The sequence below is a fragment of the Dromiciops gliroides genome, chromosome 3 (assembly GCF_019393635.1).
Source record: "Dromiciops gliroides isolate mDroGli1 chromosome 3, mDroGli1.pri, whole genome shotgun sequence".
Taxonomy (NCBI): Eukaryota; Metazoa; Chordata; class Mammalia; order Microbiotheria; family Microbiotheriidae; genus Dromiciops; species Dromiciops gliroides.
In genome coordinates, this window is record NC_057863.1 from 409202374 (window position 1) to 409219107 (window position 16734).

Genomic DNA, 16734 nt, shown 5'->3' on the forward strand with positions numbered 1-16734 from the left:
TGGACTCCTCCCTTTCTCTTCCTTTCAAAGTGTCTCTTCTTCATCTTCAAGTTTCTCTGATTGCTTTGCCTGGACCTCGACTTATCTTTGTATCCCTAATACTTTGCAAAGTCTCTAGTGCATCCTAGGTGCTTAATAAATGCTTTTTTGGGCTTAACTTGTCTCCCTTTTATACATATCATATTCTTCTTCATAATTATTTGTGTTTATGTCTTTATCCCCAGTAGGTTGTATGCTCCTTGACAGCAGGGTCTCTGTCCTATCGTATCTTCCCAGAATCTTGTAAGTGGAAAGAATATTGGATTGCTTGGGTTCAAATAACATCTCTGCCAATTACTGCTGCTATGACCTTGGCAAGGCTTTTCATCTTACTGGGCCTCAGTTTCTCATTTGTCAAATTGTGGGAGTTAGACTACATGACTTCTAAGATCCCTTCTGGTTCTAAATATCCTGAGTGATCTAAGATCACACAATGAGTAACAGTTACTTCAAGAGGATATCCCTTTCACCCTAACTTGCATTTTAGATCAAATTATATCTCCAATGTCAAGAGGAGTTCCAAAAAGAATTACTTTTTTTCAGAAAGGGAAGGACATGGGAAGCCAGCTGCTAATCAGAGCAGGTGTGTCCAAACAAAAGCACTCCCCCATTCATAGCTCTTTTGGGAGGAGATGTTTGTTGTTCATTGTAGGCTTAGCGTCCTGTAATATAGTTAGTTTGCTTAGGGGGTTGCTTTTCTGGCTTTTTGCCCAGGAATCTTGTTGTCTTTTGTCATTTGGGTGATAGTTTCCCCATATCTATGAGGCATTGAATGCTGAAAAATTTAATTCCCAGTTTTCAAGTGAGAAGGGAAATCTCCATGCAGACACAGAAAGACTTGTTCTTAATATATGGATCATTGGCTTATGAAAATTGGCCATCATGAGTCAACGAATTGCTCAATATGAAGGGGGTTTCAAAGACAAAATTTTTTGGAAATATCAGCTCTTTTTGGGTTGTTGAATCCTGTTCAAGAGCTGGGATGGTAAGCATTTTGTACACAGGGCGTTCAGTTTGGGGGAAGGCCACCAGACAGCTGACACATGGAAACACAATTTTCTATCTCTCTGGACTTAAGGAAGGACTTTTTTCCCTTTTTAATCAGATAATCTAGTGGGGAGAGGTTTGGTATCTCATTACCAGACTCTTAAGTCATCTGTTCTTTTTGGCATTATGTTTCTTGTGATGATTCTGCTACTTTGGTTATATAAAATATAATATAAAAGAGATTGGGCCATCAGTTCCTTATGCTCATGCTGAGTGTTCAGGTCTCAAGGCCTTGCACATCAGTCATTTATTCATTCATGAGGTGGGAGCAGAGGAAAGCCACTGTGCCAATGCGGAAAGACTCTCTGATTTATCCTTCTTTGGTTAGTGCTTCAGCCTCCTGCCCTGTTTACTCCAGGGTCATTTTCCAATATAACCAGCAATGCCCTTGAGAGCAGCTTGGTAAATGGGGACACCTGCCCCCAATGGAATCTAGATGGAGGCTTCTATTTCATTCTCCTGTTGACCCCCTTCATATGATACTAAGCAGCTGTCACCATAAAAGCCTTTTCATCATACTACTCATGACTTTCACTCACTCTGGTGACCTGAGGGTGATAGGTTATGTGCATCTTTTGACTAGAGGGTATTCTTCTGCCATAGCTGCTGTTGATGAGTGGCATGAATGACATGTTTTCTCAATGTTCTTCATATTTTTTTTTCTTGTATTTAACCCTCTCCATATAGCTCTGCCTGCAGCTTGCCGCTTGGGCCTGGTAGACCCATGCTCAGCAAAAGAGATTGGGCTGAAATTAAGACAGAAACTAGCTCCAGATACTGAAGTTGGTCTGTCATCATTGTTGGCAGAGTACGAATAATGGCTTTTTTTTTTCTTTTTAGGGCAGAGGATGGGAACAGTTAAATACCTATTTTGTCTTAGGAAGACTATAGGCTTTGTGGTGCAGAATCACAGAAGGGTCAGCCATTCAGTTCCTTGGTTTGGGCAAATTATCCTTTAAGCCATAAAACTAAATAAACACATCTTTGCAAAACACTTGTACTTGCCATCTTTGGTGAGAACCTGTCCACCAAGATCTTTTGGTCTTGTAATGCACCACTTCTGTTTAATTTGTGATAATCTACCTTTGAATCCAAAAATATTTTTCAGTATTCTGTCTTTCAAAAGATCATTGTTCAGGGGCAGCTAGGTGGGGCAGTGGATAAAGCACCAGCTCTGGATTCAGAAGGACCTGAGTTCAAATCCAGCCTCAGACACTTGACACTCACTAGCTGTGTGATCTTAGGCAAGTCACTTAGCCCTCATTGCCCTGCTAAAAAAAAAACCAAAGCCAAAAAAAATCATTGTTATAGAATTTTTTAGTCATAATTTGTCAATGGTCATTGTTTGGACCAAAGTCTTCCTATCATTAGCTTTTTTTTTTTTTTTTTTTTTTTTTTTTACCATGGACAAGTCACTTGATTTCCTTGTGCTCTAGGCCACAGTCTAAAATTTAGTAAGTTTTAGATCTACAGTTATGCCTCCCACATCATGTCTTTCCCCATCGAGGTTGCTATGTATTGTGGGCTGGCATAACAAATTAAATGGGAATTTTGGGGGGAGTTTTGCGGAAGTCGCAGATGACACACAAAGGCCAGCAGATGACATAGAAAAGTTTAGAAACTCAGAAAAGCATAAAATGTATGTGTATAGTATTATATGATATCAACCCAAATTTTACAATAAGATACTGTAAATACCCCAGAAAAGAAAAAGAAAAAAGTCAAACTTATTCTCTTGTAAAAAGGGAAGTCTAAAAAATTTTATGCAGATTTTCCAGATTGGGGAGGGGGCCAGTTGTGCCCCTGACCCTGAGATGTAGAAGGAATAATTATATTGCAAATATGCATCCACACATAGAAATTACAGATGCTGCCAAGATCATGGGGAGTACTATAGAATGGATGTTTAGTAACAAATCTACCTGGAGCAGAAACTAGTTTCTTTAGGCCCTCTCCTCTCCTCTCCTCTCCTCTCCTCTCCTCTCCTCTCCTCTCCTCTCCTCTCCTCTCCTCTCCTCTCCTCTCCTCTCCTCTCCTCTCCTCTCCTCTCCTCTCCTCTCCTCTCCTCTCCTCTCCTCTCCTCTCCTCTCCTCTCCTCTCCTCTCCTCTCCTCTCCTCTCCTCTCCTCTCCTCTCCTCTCCTCTCCTCTCCTCTCCTCTCCTCTCCTCTCCTCTCCTCTCCTCTCCTCTCCTCTCCTCTCCTCTCCTCTCCTCTCCTCTCCTCTCCTCTCCTCTCCTCTCCTCTCCTCTCCTCTCCTCTCCTCTCCTCTCCTCTCCTCTCCTTTCCTCTCCTCTCCTCTCCATGCCTTTGCTATGATTTTCAAGGTTTAACTGGTGTCTTTTGATATTTCCAAAGAGGAGATTATTTGTATCATATTTGTGTATTAAACTGAGCTGTCTTGAGCTTTCACATTCCTGTGGATTCTCTCCCAACCATGTCTTTCTTCGAATGATACAGCTTGGCAGGCCGAGTGATGATATCTGCCTGCTTGGGCATCTCAGATGCAGCTTTTCCTTTCCTTCCTTTTACTATTCAGTTCCCTCAGGCTTTGTTTGCATAGTCTGTCTAAGTCTGTTAATGCTGGTCATTAGTTAGTGAATAGGGAAGGTGGTTGCCAAATATTTGCTCTGGTTAAGGAATATTGTCAGATGGATGAGCTGAGTTGCTGGTGGAGAAACGACTCATTTTTGTGATGAAGACTTAAAATTTTAAGTCCCAAGAAGTGAAAAGTTGCCCAAAATCACAGTGAAGGAATAGAGTAGAATAATCACTTAACATCTAGAGGAGGTTTTCAGTAACCTTAGAGAACCCAATGCCTGAAAGAAGTTAGAATAAGACTTAAGGAAATCTTGTAAGGAAAAGTCATTATTTTTAAAACTTAAGCCTTAAATATTCTAATGTTCATTGCCATTCAATCCACCATCCTTCTCTAGGGTATGATTAAAAAATGGTGATTATCTAAACATATTTTTGAAAATATTTAATTTGACTAGAGCAGTGATTTCCCAACCTTTTTGATCTTAGGGCACCTTTACATTCTTTTTTTTTTTCTTTAGTGAGGCAATTGGAGTTAAGTGACTTGCTCAGGGTCACACAGCTAGTAAGTGTTAAGTGTCTGAGAATGGATTTGAACTCAGGTACTCCTGACTCCAGGGCTGGTACTCTATCTACTGCGCCACCTAGCTGCCCGCACCTTTACATTCTTAAAAATGATTGAAGAGCCCAAAGAACTTTTGTTTATATGGGTTGTATCTATTAAAATAAAAATTTAAAAAACATTTATTTATTTATTTAAAATAACAGGAATAAACCCATTTTATGTTAACATAAATAATATACTCTTTATTTAAATAACTATATTCTCCAAAACAAACATAGTGAGAATGGCTTTGTTTTTATATATTTTTGCAAATCTCTTTAATGTGTGACTTAATAGAGGATAGCAGGATTCTTATATCTCTGCTTCTGCATGCAGTCTATTACTACATGTTATTTGTGTTGAAGTAAATGAAGGAAAACTGTTCTTACATAATTAGAAAAGAGAGAGATAGTTTAGTAGGCAAATAATATCTTAGTGTTATTATGAAAATAGTTTTTACCTTGTGGACACCTTGAAGGGCATCTAGGGAGACCCAAATTTAATCCAGCCTCAAGCTGTGTGACTCTGGGCAAGTCACTTAACCTCTATTCTACTTTAATCCACTACAGAAGGAAATGGCAAACCACTCCAGTATCTTTGTCAAGAAAACACCAGGGGCAGCTAGGTGGCGCAGTGGATAGAGCACCGGCCCTGGAGTCAGGAGTACCTGAGTTCAAATCCGGCCTCAGACACTTAACACTTACTAGCTGTGTGACCCTGGGCAAGTCACTTAACCCCAATTGCCTCACTAAAAAAAAAAAAAAAAAGAAAATACCATATGGGGTCACAAAGAGCTGGACATGACTGAATGACTAAACAATACCACCACCTTAAAAGGAATTCTGAGACCCCCATTAGTTTACAGCCTACTTTGAGAGCCTCTGGACTAGAGGACAATTAAATAAAAAGCTTCTATCACCATTTTGTCTTCTTAATCAGAACTTTCTGGATGCTTGAAAAGGATCTATGCACACACATATGTATATATCTATATATCTATATTTTCAATATAGCACTCTTTCCCTCTGTACTCTTTAGTAATAATATCACCTTAATTTGCATAGTTCATAAATATAAAATTATCTTTTGTAGAAATTCCTTTTGAGTTAGTGGGTTCACTCTTTTTTTTTTTTTTGCTGGGCAATGAGGGTTAAGTGACTTGCCCTGCCCGGGTCACACAGCTAGTAAGTGTCAAGTGTCTGAGGCCGGATTTGAACTCAGGTCCTCCCGACTCCAGGGCTGGTGCTCTATCCACTGCGCCACCTAGCTACCCCGATCATTATCTTTTACATTCTTTTTTTTTTTTTTTTTTGGTGAGGCAATTGGGGTTAAGTGACTTACCCAGGGTCACACAGCTAGTAAGTGTTAAGTGTCTGAGGCCGGATTTGAACTCAGGTCCTCCTGACTCCAGGGCCGGTGCTCTATCCACTGCGCCACCTAGCTGACCCTGATCATTATCTTTTAAAATAGATACACTGAGGGAAAGAGTTTGGCTGAAAGAAGAAAGAAAACCATTTGTATGAATGGAGAATTAGATCTCAATTTCCCTTAAAGAGAGCAGGAAGTTATTTGTTTATAAATTCCTGGGATTTAGAGCTGGAGGATGATCTATTTCAACACCCCCATTTTACAAATAAGGAAACTGAGGTGATTGTGACTGTGATGTAATGAGGATTATCACACTATGCTTCCAGAGGCAAAGGAGATGGCCGGGCATATAATTCTTATATATCTAACCAGGGTTGCATCTGTGTATGGGAGCTGTTTTATCCATTTAGGTTATATATGTCCACATGGGTCTCCCTAGACTTGGCTTGCAGGGAGGCAAGAAGAGACAGTTCTAGCATCTCCTCCCCCCATTCTTCTGCAAGGGAGACTTTGATTCCTGCCAGGATGGAAAGCAGGAAATTGGGGCCAGAGGCTGCCTATTTTGTTCTTCTCTGAGAGAGACAGCAGTGGGTTAGAACTACATCTCTGTGCTCCTTTAAATATTATTAGCTTAGGGGATATAACTTTAAGGTTCAAGTTAGTGCTTAATCACTGTTCCTTAATGGCAACTATATCCAAAGCTTGACTCCCTTCTTTCCAAATGTCAGTCCCACAATGAACACACATAGCAAATAACAAAGAAACCAATTTATCCAAGTCAATAGCAAAACAGAAATTAGAGAATGTATATGTAAGAGAATATATACTAGGCAACATATAGAGTAAATTAGTTCTCCCTTGGGTGTCAGATAACTCAGCTGAGAGAGAGAGAGAGAGAGAGAGAGAGAGAGAGAGAGAGAGAGAGAGAGAGAGAGAAAGAGAGAAAGAAGGTCCCAGATCTCACTGAGAGGGGAAATTCCCTGAAGTTTCTAGTGTAGCAAGAAGTGGGGAGGACATGATAGAAACTATCAACTCTTTTCATACCAGAGGAGTCTTTCTACAGTCTTTCTGTCCCTTCAGTGATATGAAGAGGGGTTGGAATGATGCATCTTCTCTCTTAAATCAGGAAATCAGAAGAGTACAGGATCTTTCTCTTCTGTTCTTGCTAACCCTATTCTCCATGCTGGCATGGAGCATTGAGTAATCAATCTCTACCAATGAGTAGAGAGTCCCATACAATTGCCCCTTTCAACCAAAGGTTACATATATAAGGATAATACTTTACATTTGTAGAGTGCTTTATAGTTACACAGTCCTATATCATCTCATTTGAGTCGATAAAACAACCCTGTGAAATAGGCAGGTTTGGGGCGGCTAGGTGGCGCAGTGGATAAAGCACCGGTCCTGTATTCAGGAGGACCTGAGTTCAAATCCAGCCTCAGACACTTGACACTTACTAGCTGTGTGACCCTGGGCAAGTCACTTAACCCCCATTGCCCTGCAAAAAAAATCCAAAACAAAACAAAAAAAAGAAATATGCAGGTATTATTAATTCCATTTTTAAACAAATAAGGAAACACATTCAGGGAGGTTAATCTCTCAATGTCACATAGCCAGTTAATAACAAAACTGGGACAAGAAGGCAAATCTTCTGCCTTCTAGTTTGCCTTTTATAGTCAATATATAGTCAATCAGGCTGAATAGAATTAAGATTTTCAAAGAAAGATGGAGACATATAAGAAGGCAATGTGTTATTTAGTGGGAAAGGAACTGTATGAGGACCTAAATGCCATCCCTAGCTCTGTTGCTGCTGCTGCTGCTATGACTACTACTATTACCACTACTACCACCACCATCTACTACCCAGCATTTACATAGTACTTTAAAGTTTGCAAAGCATTTTACAAATATTCTCCCCATTGATTCTCACAACAACTCTGGGAGGTATGTCCGATTATTACCCCGATTTGGGAGATGAGGAAACTGAAGTAGATGGGTTAAGTGACTTAACCAGTTAAACAAATATCTGATGTTGGGTTTGAATGCAGGTCTTTCTTATTCCAGGTCTAGCACTCTATCCATTGAGCCACCTTGGTATAATTAACTAACTGTGTGATCTTGGGCAAGAGCCATTTAGCCATTCCTGAGGGAGATAAGGAAGCATTCTTTGTTTATCCACAAAAATTTAATGATAATCATGAATATATGAATAATATTTACATAGTTAATAACCATCTTTATAATTTGGGGAGGAAATTACTATTCTCTGGTGACCTGTTTTGTTTTGTGTTCAGAAAGTTCCAGAGAGTGTGATTTCAGACTTCTGAAAATGATCAAATTGAAAGTTATATCCTAACCCTACTTGTTCAAAATTACTTTTCTGAGTAGGAATCATAAAATCATTCTCACTATATAAGGCACAAAAACCCAATTCTCATACCTAGAAGATAATATGAATTATTATAAATATTTATATAAGCTTTAGTAATATATAAGCCAATATAACCTTTCCTTATGATCCCAGTTCTGCCATTCTTTATTCATGTGGCCTTGGTTAAATTATTAGACCTCTCTGGGCTTCAGTTTCTTTATCTGTAAAATGAAGGGGTTGGATTAGATCATCTCTAAGGCCTCTTTCAGTTTGAAATCTGTCAATCTATGAGCATCTTAAATCTCAGGTATCATATTCTATTCTCAGCCAGTCACTGATCAGGCATTCTAGGTTCTTCTACCAATATAGGAGTCAAAAAGTAAGAACTTTTAACTTATGATCCTGGGGTGAGAGGTAGAATTATAAACTGGTGAGTGAAGCTGTGTAGCATGAGAAAGCTTCATGTTTTGACCAGGGTATGAATTTGTAATTTTTTTCTTTTACACATATAGTTGACCTTATAGCAATTTAATTTCAAGTATCTCTCATACAGCCAAAATTCAGTTCCAAAATGATTTCTAATCTGTATCCATATTGAACCTAACCACAGAACAATGAATGAGTGGGCCAACATCTATTTATGACAGCCTTCCAGCCCCTTTTTCTCTCTTCCTCTCCCCCAATGAATTCCCTTCTCTAGGTCATGTGCTTGACCTGAAGCACACAAATGGGATAAAGAAAAAAAAAAGAAGGAAAGCAATAATCTTGGTTTTTAAGAGTTTATGAGGTTTTTTGTTTGTTTTTTGAAGGGCAATGATGGTTAAGTGACTTGCTCAGGGTCACACAGCTAGTAAGTGTCAAGTGTCTGAGGCCGGATTTGAACTTAGGTCCTCCAGGGCCGGTGCTTTATCCACTGCGCCACCTAGCTGCCCCGAGTTTATGAGTTTTTTAGGCAAAAGAATGGTCCACCAAGGTCCAAGATGGTTATAGATCAAACTTTGTGGGCTGCCATTATTATTGGGCTATAGGAATTCTACCTACTCATGAAAAATAAATATATATCCACATAGGAAGCATTGATGAAAACAAAATTCTCAGACTGGATCTTAGTGAAGGGTTAAATATATGAAATAAGATTTATATGTGAATTAATCAACAAGCATTTATTTAGCCTCTACTATGTGCTAGACACTGTGCTAGACTTTGGGAATATATACAGAAAAACAAAATGGTTACTGCTCTCAAGGAACTTATAACAGCAATTTTATGTATATATTGATATATACACATATATTATATGTTTATATATATGCATATAATTATATATGCACATATGTGTATGTGTATGTCTGCATGTCTCTGTATCTATCTTTCTACTCAGAAAACAAATTCAAAGTAATACGAGATGGGTTAGGAAGAGAAGCACCAGCAGCTGGAGGGGTGCGTTATTCAGGAAGTAGGCTATGAGTTTCTGAGAGTCAAAGGTAAGGAGGGAATATATTGCAGCTTGTACAACGGCCGAGAAAGGGGCAATGGAATATCCTGTGCAAGGTTTAGCAGAAATTTATGAAGAGAAGGAATGTATAATAAACCCAGAAAGGCAGGTTGGAGCCAGGTTAAAATTTGCAAAGTACCTTATGCACATTTGAACCTCCCTATAATCTAGTACAGTTTGTTGGTGCTCAGTTGTTTTTTAGTCATGTCAGACTGTTTTCTTGGAAAAGATACTGGAGTAATTTGCCATTTCCTTCTCCAGCTCATTTTACAGATGAGGAAACTGTGGCCAGCAGAGTTAAGTGACTTGTCCAGGGTCACACAGCTAGTAAATTTCTGAGGCTAGGTTTGAACTCAGGAAGATGAATGTTCCTGACTCCAGGCCTACCACTGTGTTACTTAGCTGCCCCAGCCAGTGAAGTAGTTACTACTTAATCCTATAGTTAGTATTGTTCCTTTTTTATAGATGAAGAAAGTAGGGTTGATTAAATGATTTGCCCATGATCAAACAGCTAGTTAAATATGAGTCAGAAAGGCTTGAGTTCAAATTTTATCTCTAGGAAAGGAATAAAGAAAGAAAAAGAAAATTTTTTCAAGAAGTCAGAATGGTAAAAATAAGTCGAATGAAACAAAAGAATCACATTATGGCAAATGACTTTTTACTTTTCCCCCTCTAAAATGTTTTAGCTAATTCATGGTGAAAGTATATGAGTTTTGCAGTTTGGTCCTAAAGTGACATTCATTACACAGTCCTCGTAATCGACATAAACACAGAAATCTGATCCTAGGGTATTCTGCAGTTAAACTTTTAAAATAAATGACTTATGTTTCAGGAACAATCTGGAGTGCAGCTTTCTAAGCTCATTAGAAAAGGAGACACAATTTATCTGCCGAGGATTTTACTATCTCTCTAGCTGCTTCCTTCCAGAGTCTGGGAAGGTTTCTTTGGGGACTTGGAGACTTATCAACTTGGCATGATTCTGATTTCCTCTGTATTCTGTGTACTTCCCTTGGGAGATGGAAGTCTCCTTCTGGTATCTGTCTCTTCTCTCTTCTCACTCCCATCCTCAGGGTGAGCAGGAAAACAAAGAATTAATTATAGTTGTTCTATCCAGTACACTTGGCTGGGTGTCCTCTGCCCCCTTCTAGTCTCTAAGCCTCTGAAACACCCACTCATTCACCTCAACAGGTTATAAGGCTGTCTTTTTGTTAGTTCTCTTTATGATGGCTCATCATAGTCTCTTTTGTATTTTCTTTTCTTCTTTTTTTTTAACCAGTATATGTTATAGAATTCTCCTTGGGGGCAGCTAGGTGGCACAGTGGATAAAGCACCGGCCCTGGATTCAGGAGTTCCTGAGTTCAAATCCGGTCTCAGACACTTGACACTTACTAGCTGTGTGACCCTGGGCAAGTCACTTAACCCCCATTGCCCCACAAAAAAAAAAAAAAGAATCCTCCTCTCCTTCAAAATATAAGACTTAACTGTACAGTGAAACCTTAAATGATGGATACTTAGATGAAGGTACTTCTGGGATTTTTTAGAATTCCAGAAATAGTATAGAGAATATGAATTATAGCTAGTTTTTAATCTTGGTAATAAAAAAAGGACAATTTTCTGGTTTTTAAGACAGGAAGGATTATTATCAAGTCTTAATAGAACCCAAAATTTTAAAAATATTATCCTATTTTCTATATTTATTTGGCTTGATGGTTATTAAGCTTATAAAACATTTAAAAAACTCAGTTACTGTTGGCATGGAAAGCAGGAGATGGCCAGCATGCTTCCTTCCTTTCTGTCCTGTAGATGTGTAATGTGGAATTCCTTGGCATAGTAAAGGAATGGGGTGAGGCCCCCAACATTCCAAATATCCTCGGCCTACAAAGAGCTATCACACCCTCTTCCCTGAGCTCCTCAGGCATTTCTTGCCAGCAAAGGGGAATATATGAAAGCTGCTGAGTTTGAAATACTAGGGGACCCTTCTGCCTCTGAAACCTGGTCTCGCATTTGCTTATCAAAATCCTCTATCATGGTTTTTTTTTTCTTCCCTTCCCTCCCTTCCCTCCCCTGCCTCCCTTACTCCTTAGTCATTTGTGAGTATGTTAAGTGAGGAACAAAAGAACTCATCATATGCAGGTTGAAGACCTTTAATTTTGGAGATACAGAAATATCTCTCTATCTCTCTATCTCTCTATCTCTCTATCTCTATCTCTATCTATCTCTATCTCTATCTCTATATAACCAGGTCCTTGCTCTCAGGATTTTACAGTCAAAGAAAACAGGCTTGTGGTAGCTAGGTGGCGCAGTGGATAGAGCATTGGCCCTGGAGTCAGGAGGACCGGAGTTCAAATCCAGCCTCAGACACTTAACATTTACTAGCTGTGTGACCCTAGGCAAGTCACTTAACCCCAATTGCCTCACACACAAAAAAGAAAGAAAACAGGCTTGCATTTTTTGTTGTTGAATCATTTCAGTCATATCCAACTCTTTGTGACCCCATCTGGGGTTTTCTTTGCAAAGATACTAGAGTGGTTCTCTATTTCCTTCTCCAGTTCATTTTTTTTTTCTCCAGTTCATTTTAAAGGTGAGGAAACTGAGGCAAACAGGGTACAATGACTTGCCCAGGGTCTCATAGCTAAGTAAGTGTCTGAGGCTAGATTTGAACTCAAAAAGATGAGTCTTCTTGACTTCAGGCCCAGTGCTAGTCACCGTGTCACCTAGCTACTCAAGGCTTGCGTACATGAGAATATTGAGAAGATGGGATTTGATTGGAAAAAAAATTTATGTTGCAACTAAATTTTGTTATGTGAGTTCAAGTGAAGAGTATACAGCATGGGCAAGGATTGCTGGAAAAGACTGCAGAGCACGACCTCCTACCTTTTTTTGTGTCATTGACCCCTCTGGCAGTCTAGTGAAGCCTCTGGACGCCTTCTTGGAATATATTTTTTTTAAATATACAAAATATAATACAGAGAATTATAGAAGAAGCCAATTATATTGAAATGCAGATGTAATTTTTTCCCATCTAAGTTCTCAGACCCCTCCCTGAAATCTATGTGTGAATCTTATGTTTAGAACTCCTTCTAGAGAGTGTTATGAATCTTAGTAATGACCCCTTACATTTCTCTACCAAAACAAGTTTAGCTATTCCCCATTGGATGGACAGGGGCAGCTAGGTGGCTGGGCCTGAGGTCATGAAGACTCATCTTCATAAGTTCAAATCTGGCCTCAGATACTAACTAGCTGTGTGACCCTGGACAAGTCCCTTAACCTTGTTTGCTTCAGTTTCTTCATCTGTAAAAAAAGCTGGAGAAGGAAATGTGAAATCAGTCTAGTGTCTTTGCCAAGAAAACCCCAAATGGGGTCATGAAGAGTTGAACACGACTGAACAACACAACAAAATGGACAGACGTCAACTTTGTTTCTGGTTCTTTGCTACCCTACCAAGCGTTGCTATATTTAGTTGTATGTGGGCTTTTTCTTTCTATCATCAGCTTCCTTAGGGTATATGCCTATCACTAGAATATCTGGGTAAATCATGTGAATATTTTAGTGACTTTATTGGCATAATTTCAAATTGGGAAGGATAGGTATGTAGGTAACAAGCATTTATTAAACATTTACCTTGTGTCAGGCACTGGGCTAAACACAGGGGATACAAACAGAAGCCAAAAAAGAAAAAAATAGTTCCTGTTTGGGAGGAGCGCCATTCAAATTGGAGAAGACAATAGATAAACATGAGGTGGGGGGAGATAAGGGTACCCTGGTGTGCAAGGCATAGTGCGAAAATCATTGGGATCAGAAGCATAGCTGGAAGAGGCATAAAACATGGCTGGCCTGGGCTGGACCTGGCCCCAAAATGCAGCCCCACAAAGAGCTCACCTGTGGGAGAAGGGGGCTGGTGTGACAGGGGAAATTGGGGAAGTCTTCATGGAAGAAGTGGCAATTGAAGAAGGTGAGCAGAAATGCTACAAGTGGGAGTAGGGATGGTGTATAGGAGAGGGCATTCTAGGCACTTGACTAACTGCAAAATACCATGACTTGAATGAGTCATAGTTGCATCCGCCCCAAAGGAGACAATTGTGATTGTGTAGAAAACTTACTAATGTGGAAAATTATTGGACCATTAAAAGAATGGAAAGTAAATGAAGTGATCTCCATTTATCTGCTGAACCAGACTCACTTAACATTATAAACAGTGAGGGAAAAATAATCTCTCCACTGAAAGCAAAGGACCATTCTTCAAGCAACACATTTTCTCCTCTCCCTTTAGCCTCATCTTATCTATTAGCAACACATTTGTTTGAGACTAGTGAATGGAGTGGTTTGGGCCTTTTGGTTTTTGATGATGGTTGAGCTCTTTTCGCAAAGGAAAGTGATTTCTGTGTGTGTGTGTGTGTGTGTGTGTGTGTGTGTGTGTGTGTGTTCTTTCCCCTTTTTGCACTGTTGCTTTTAAGGACAGCTCCTGGCTTTTCTTTTCAGCTTTATGTCTTTCAATGTAGTGACAGCATTTCCTGGAAAGTGACCTTATTGTGGCAGTTGAAGTGCTTTTCTGCCCAAAAAAAGTGAAGGTGGTTTTATTTATTTCTGGAATGCTGCTGGTCTGTGGGGCCCATCTCACTAATCACAGAAAGGCCCATGGTGATGAGGGGACTCTTTTTCAGTCAGAACTGCTAGTGAGGTCCTGATTAAGTTTCTGGGTAATTGAACCAAAGTAGAACACGGAAGGTGAGTGTTCAAATCTGCCATATTTTTTCCCATAAAGCCATCTCTTACCTACCATATACACATGGGCATTAATCCTTTTGAAGTTTTAAAATTAAAATCTCAGTAATATAATCTTCCTGTTGATTTCTGAGGATAGGGAAACTGTACAATTGTGTAGCCAGTTCCATAAAGAAATTAGTGTCTACAAACTGAAACAAGCAAGGCAGGATACTGAACAAGTTTCTGGAAAATGGTGAAAGCCTGAGGTTGACTTGCCTTTCTCCATCAAGCAGTACCTGATATACAGGAAGCAGACAGAAGCCTGATCTTGGTGTCAGGAAGAACTCAGTACAAGTCTTGTCTCTGATATTTATGAGCTGTGTGATCATGGGCAAGCCACTTAAATCTCTCAGTGCTTCCAGGCAATTCATTAAGACTATAACTAGGAGCAGCTAGGTGGCGCAGTGGATAGAGCACCAGCCCTGGATTCAGGAGGACCTGAGTTCAAATCTGGCCTCAGACCCTTGACACTTACTAGCTGTGTGACCCTGGGCAAGTCACTTAACCCTGATTGCTTCACCAAAAAAAAAAGACTATAATTAGTTATAGATAAGTTGCTGATTTACCAATCTGCATCGGGGGTAGAGGGAAGACATTTTTCTATTGTGAGTATTTCTTACACTGATGAAAATATAGGTCCAGGCTACCCTCCCCATTTGAAGGGGATATGGTCTAGAGTTCCTTTTGCGGAGGGGAGAATCTATTTCTACTTAAAAATGTTTAGGACATGCAAATTCGTGAAGCGTTCCATATTTTTTTGTTTCCACAGTTAGAACCAAAAGGCATTAAAATAAGCATATTCTAACTACTAAAAAAAAATGCTTAGGACAACTGTCCTCTCCAAAACTTTCCCCTCTGCTCTGTTCATAGATCTTCACATTTAAAACATGAAGAGACCTTAAGAGATCTGACCCTGTGGTTCCCAATTTGTATGTTACTGTACATGTTACTGCAAGGGGTCCTCCAATCCACATGTTCACTGAACATTATTATTTGAGTATTTATTTAGCAAGCATATATTTTGGACATTGAATAATGTCTCTTGTGTATATGTCTTACCATTTCACAAATGAATATGGATGTGATTAATACAAATATTCATTTAAAAGTCTTACTGAATTCAACGTTTTTTTTCCATGTAGTTTCAAAATGAATATATAGTAATAGGTCAAGTATTATCATAGGTGGTTGTGTCCGACTCTTTGTAACCCCAATTTGGGGGTTTGACATTTCCTTCTCCAGCTCATTTTGCAGATGAGGAACTGAGGCAAACAGGGTTAAGTGACTTCTCCAGGGTTACACAGCTAGTGTCTTCCTGATTCAGGCCCAGCACTCTACTATGCTACCTGGCCACCCATTGTCTGAGTTATCAGCAAAATTTTGTTATGTTACAGAGGTATCTTCATATTTTGAAAAACCCTGGAGCCACTGATCTGATCCTCTCTTTATGTGTAGCAGGGAGCAGGAAACTTTTTGATCATTTATTTTGCGTATTTCTTTCTTTTGGGCAAGGGTCAGAAGAGGCGTGACATTCAAAGTAGCTCCAGAATGTGGTGACAGTAGGAGAAAACTACATTTCCCAGGATTCTTTGGGTCAATAGGCCATGGTAGAAAAAGATCATACAAAGGGGTGGTAGAGTGGTGAGACTGCTAGTTTTGGAGTTAGAACCTAGGTTTAGATTCTGGTTCTTCCCTTTATTGCTTGTATGATATGACAAGTTTTTCAACCTCTCTAAACACCAGTTTCCTAATCCATAAGATGAATGGGTTGAACTATATAGATTTCCATAGTTCTTTCAAGTTCTAAATCCTCTGAAAGATGAAGTAAAAGCAGCAACTACTTAGAACCCATTCATGGTTAGTGAAGTCACCTCAATGGGGAGGACAATTCTTTATTGGCAAGAGAGCCGAACCAGTCGCCAAATGAGAATAGCTGTCATTCATGAGAAGAGATGCGAATGCTTTATTCACTCACGTGTCCACAACTGAGACCATATGTATTTGAAGAGAATTGAAACCCAAGCCTTTTTTTTTTTTTTTTTTTTGGTGAGGGATTGGGGAGGGAGGAGATTGAGGTTGAACTCACCAGGAATGTGGATTGTGATTAATGATGGATAAATATTTTCATCTTCCAAATTCTTAGGTTCAATTAAGAACCTAAGAATAAAGTTTAAATTTCTTTGCCTGCTTGACCTGCAAGGCCTTCCACAATTTGGGGCTACCATTGTAAACCTTAAAGTGCTCTCTATAAGTGGGATATTTCCATTCTTATCTCTTATTATCCTGTTGGAATATTATACATGTTATCTGACTTGAACTACTCTTCTCTACCCCCACCCCTCAACACAGTTTGTGCTTTCTCAATTCGATGTTTATTCATCCTCCCCTTCCTGGCTTGTTGACTTTCTATCACTCCTTTAAAACCCAGTTCTTATGTTATTTCCTTCATGAACCCCTGAGGTAAGATGTCCCTATTTAGTAATGGCTTTTTTTCCTTTCTTATCTCATGAC

At 39.4% G+C, this 16734-nt stretch overlaps 1 protein-coding gene across 1 annotated transcript in view; it reads left to right on the top strand.

Annotated features, from left to right (window-relative positions):
* The window catches only part of ANKRD44 (ankyrin repeat domain 44), a 359716-nt gene that overhangs the window by 103091 nt on the left and 239891 nt on the right, over positions 1–16734 (top strand).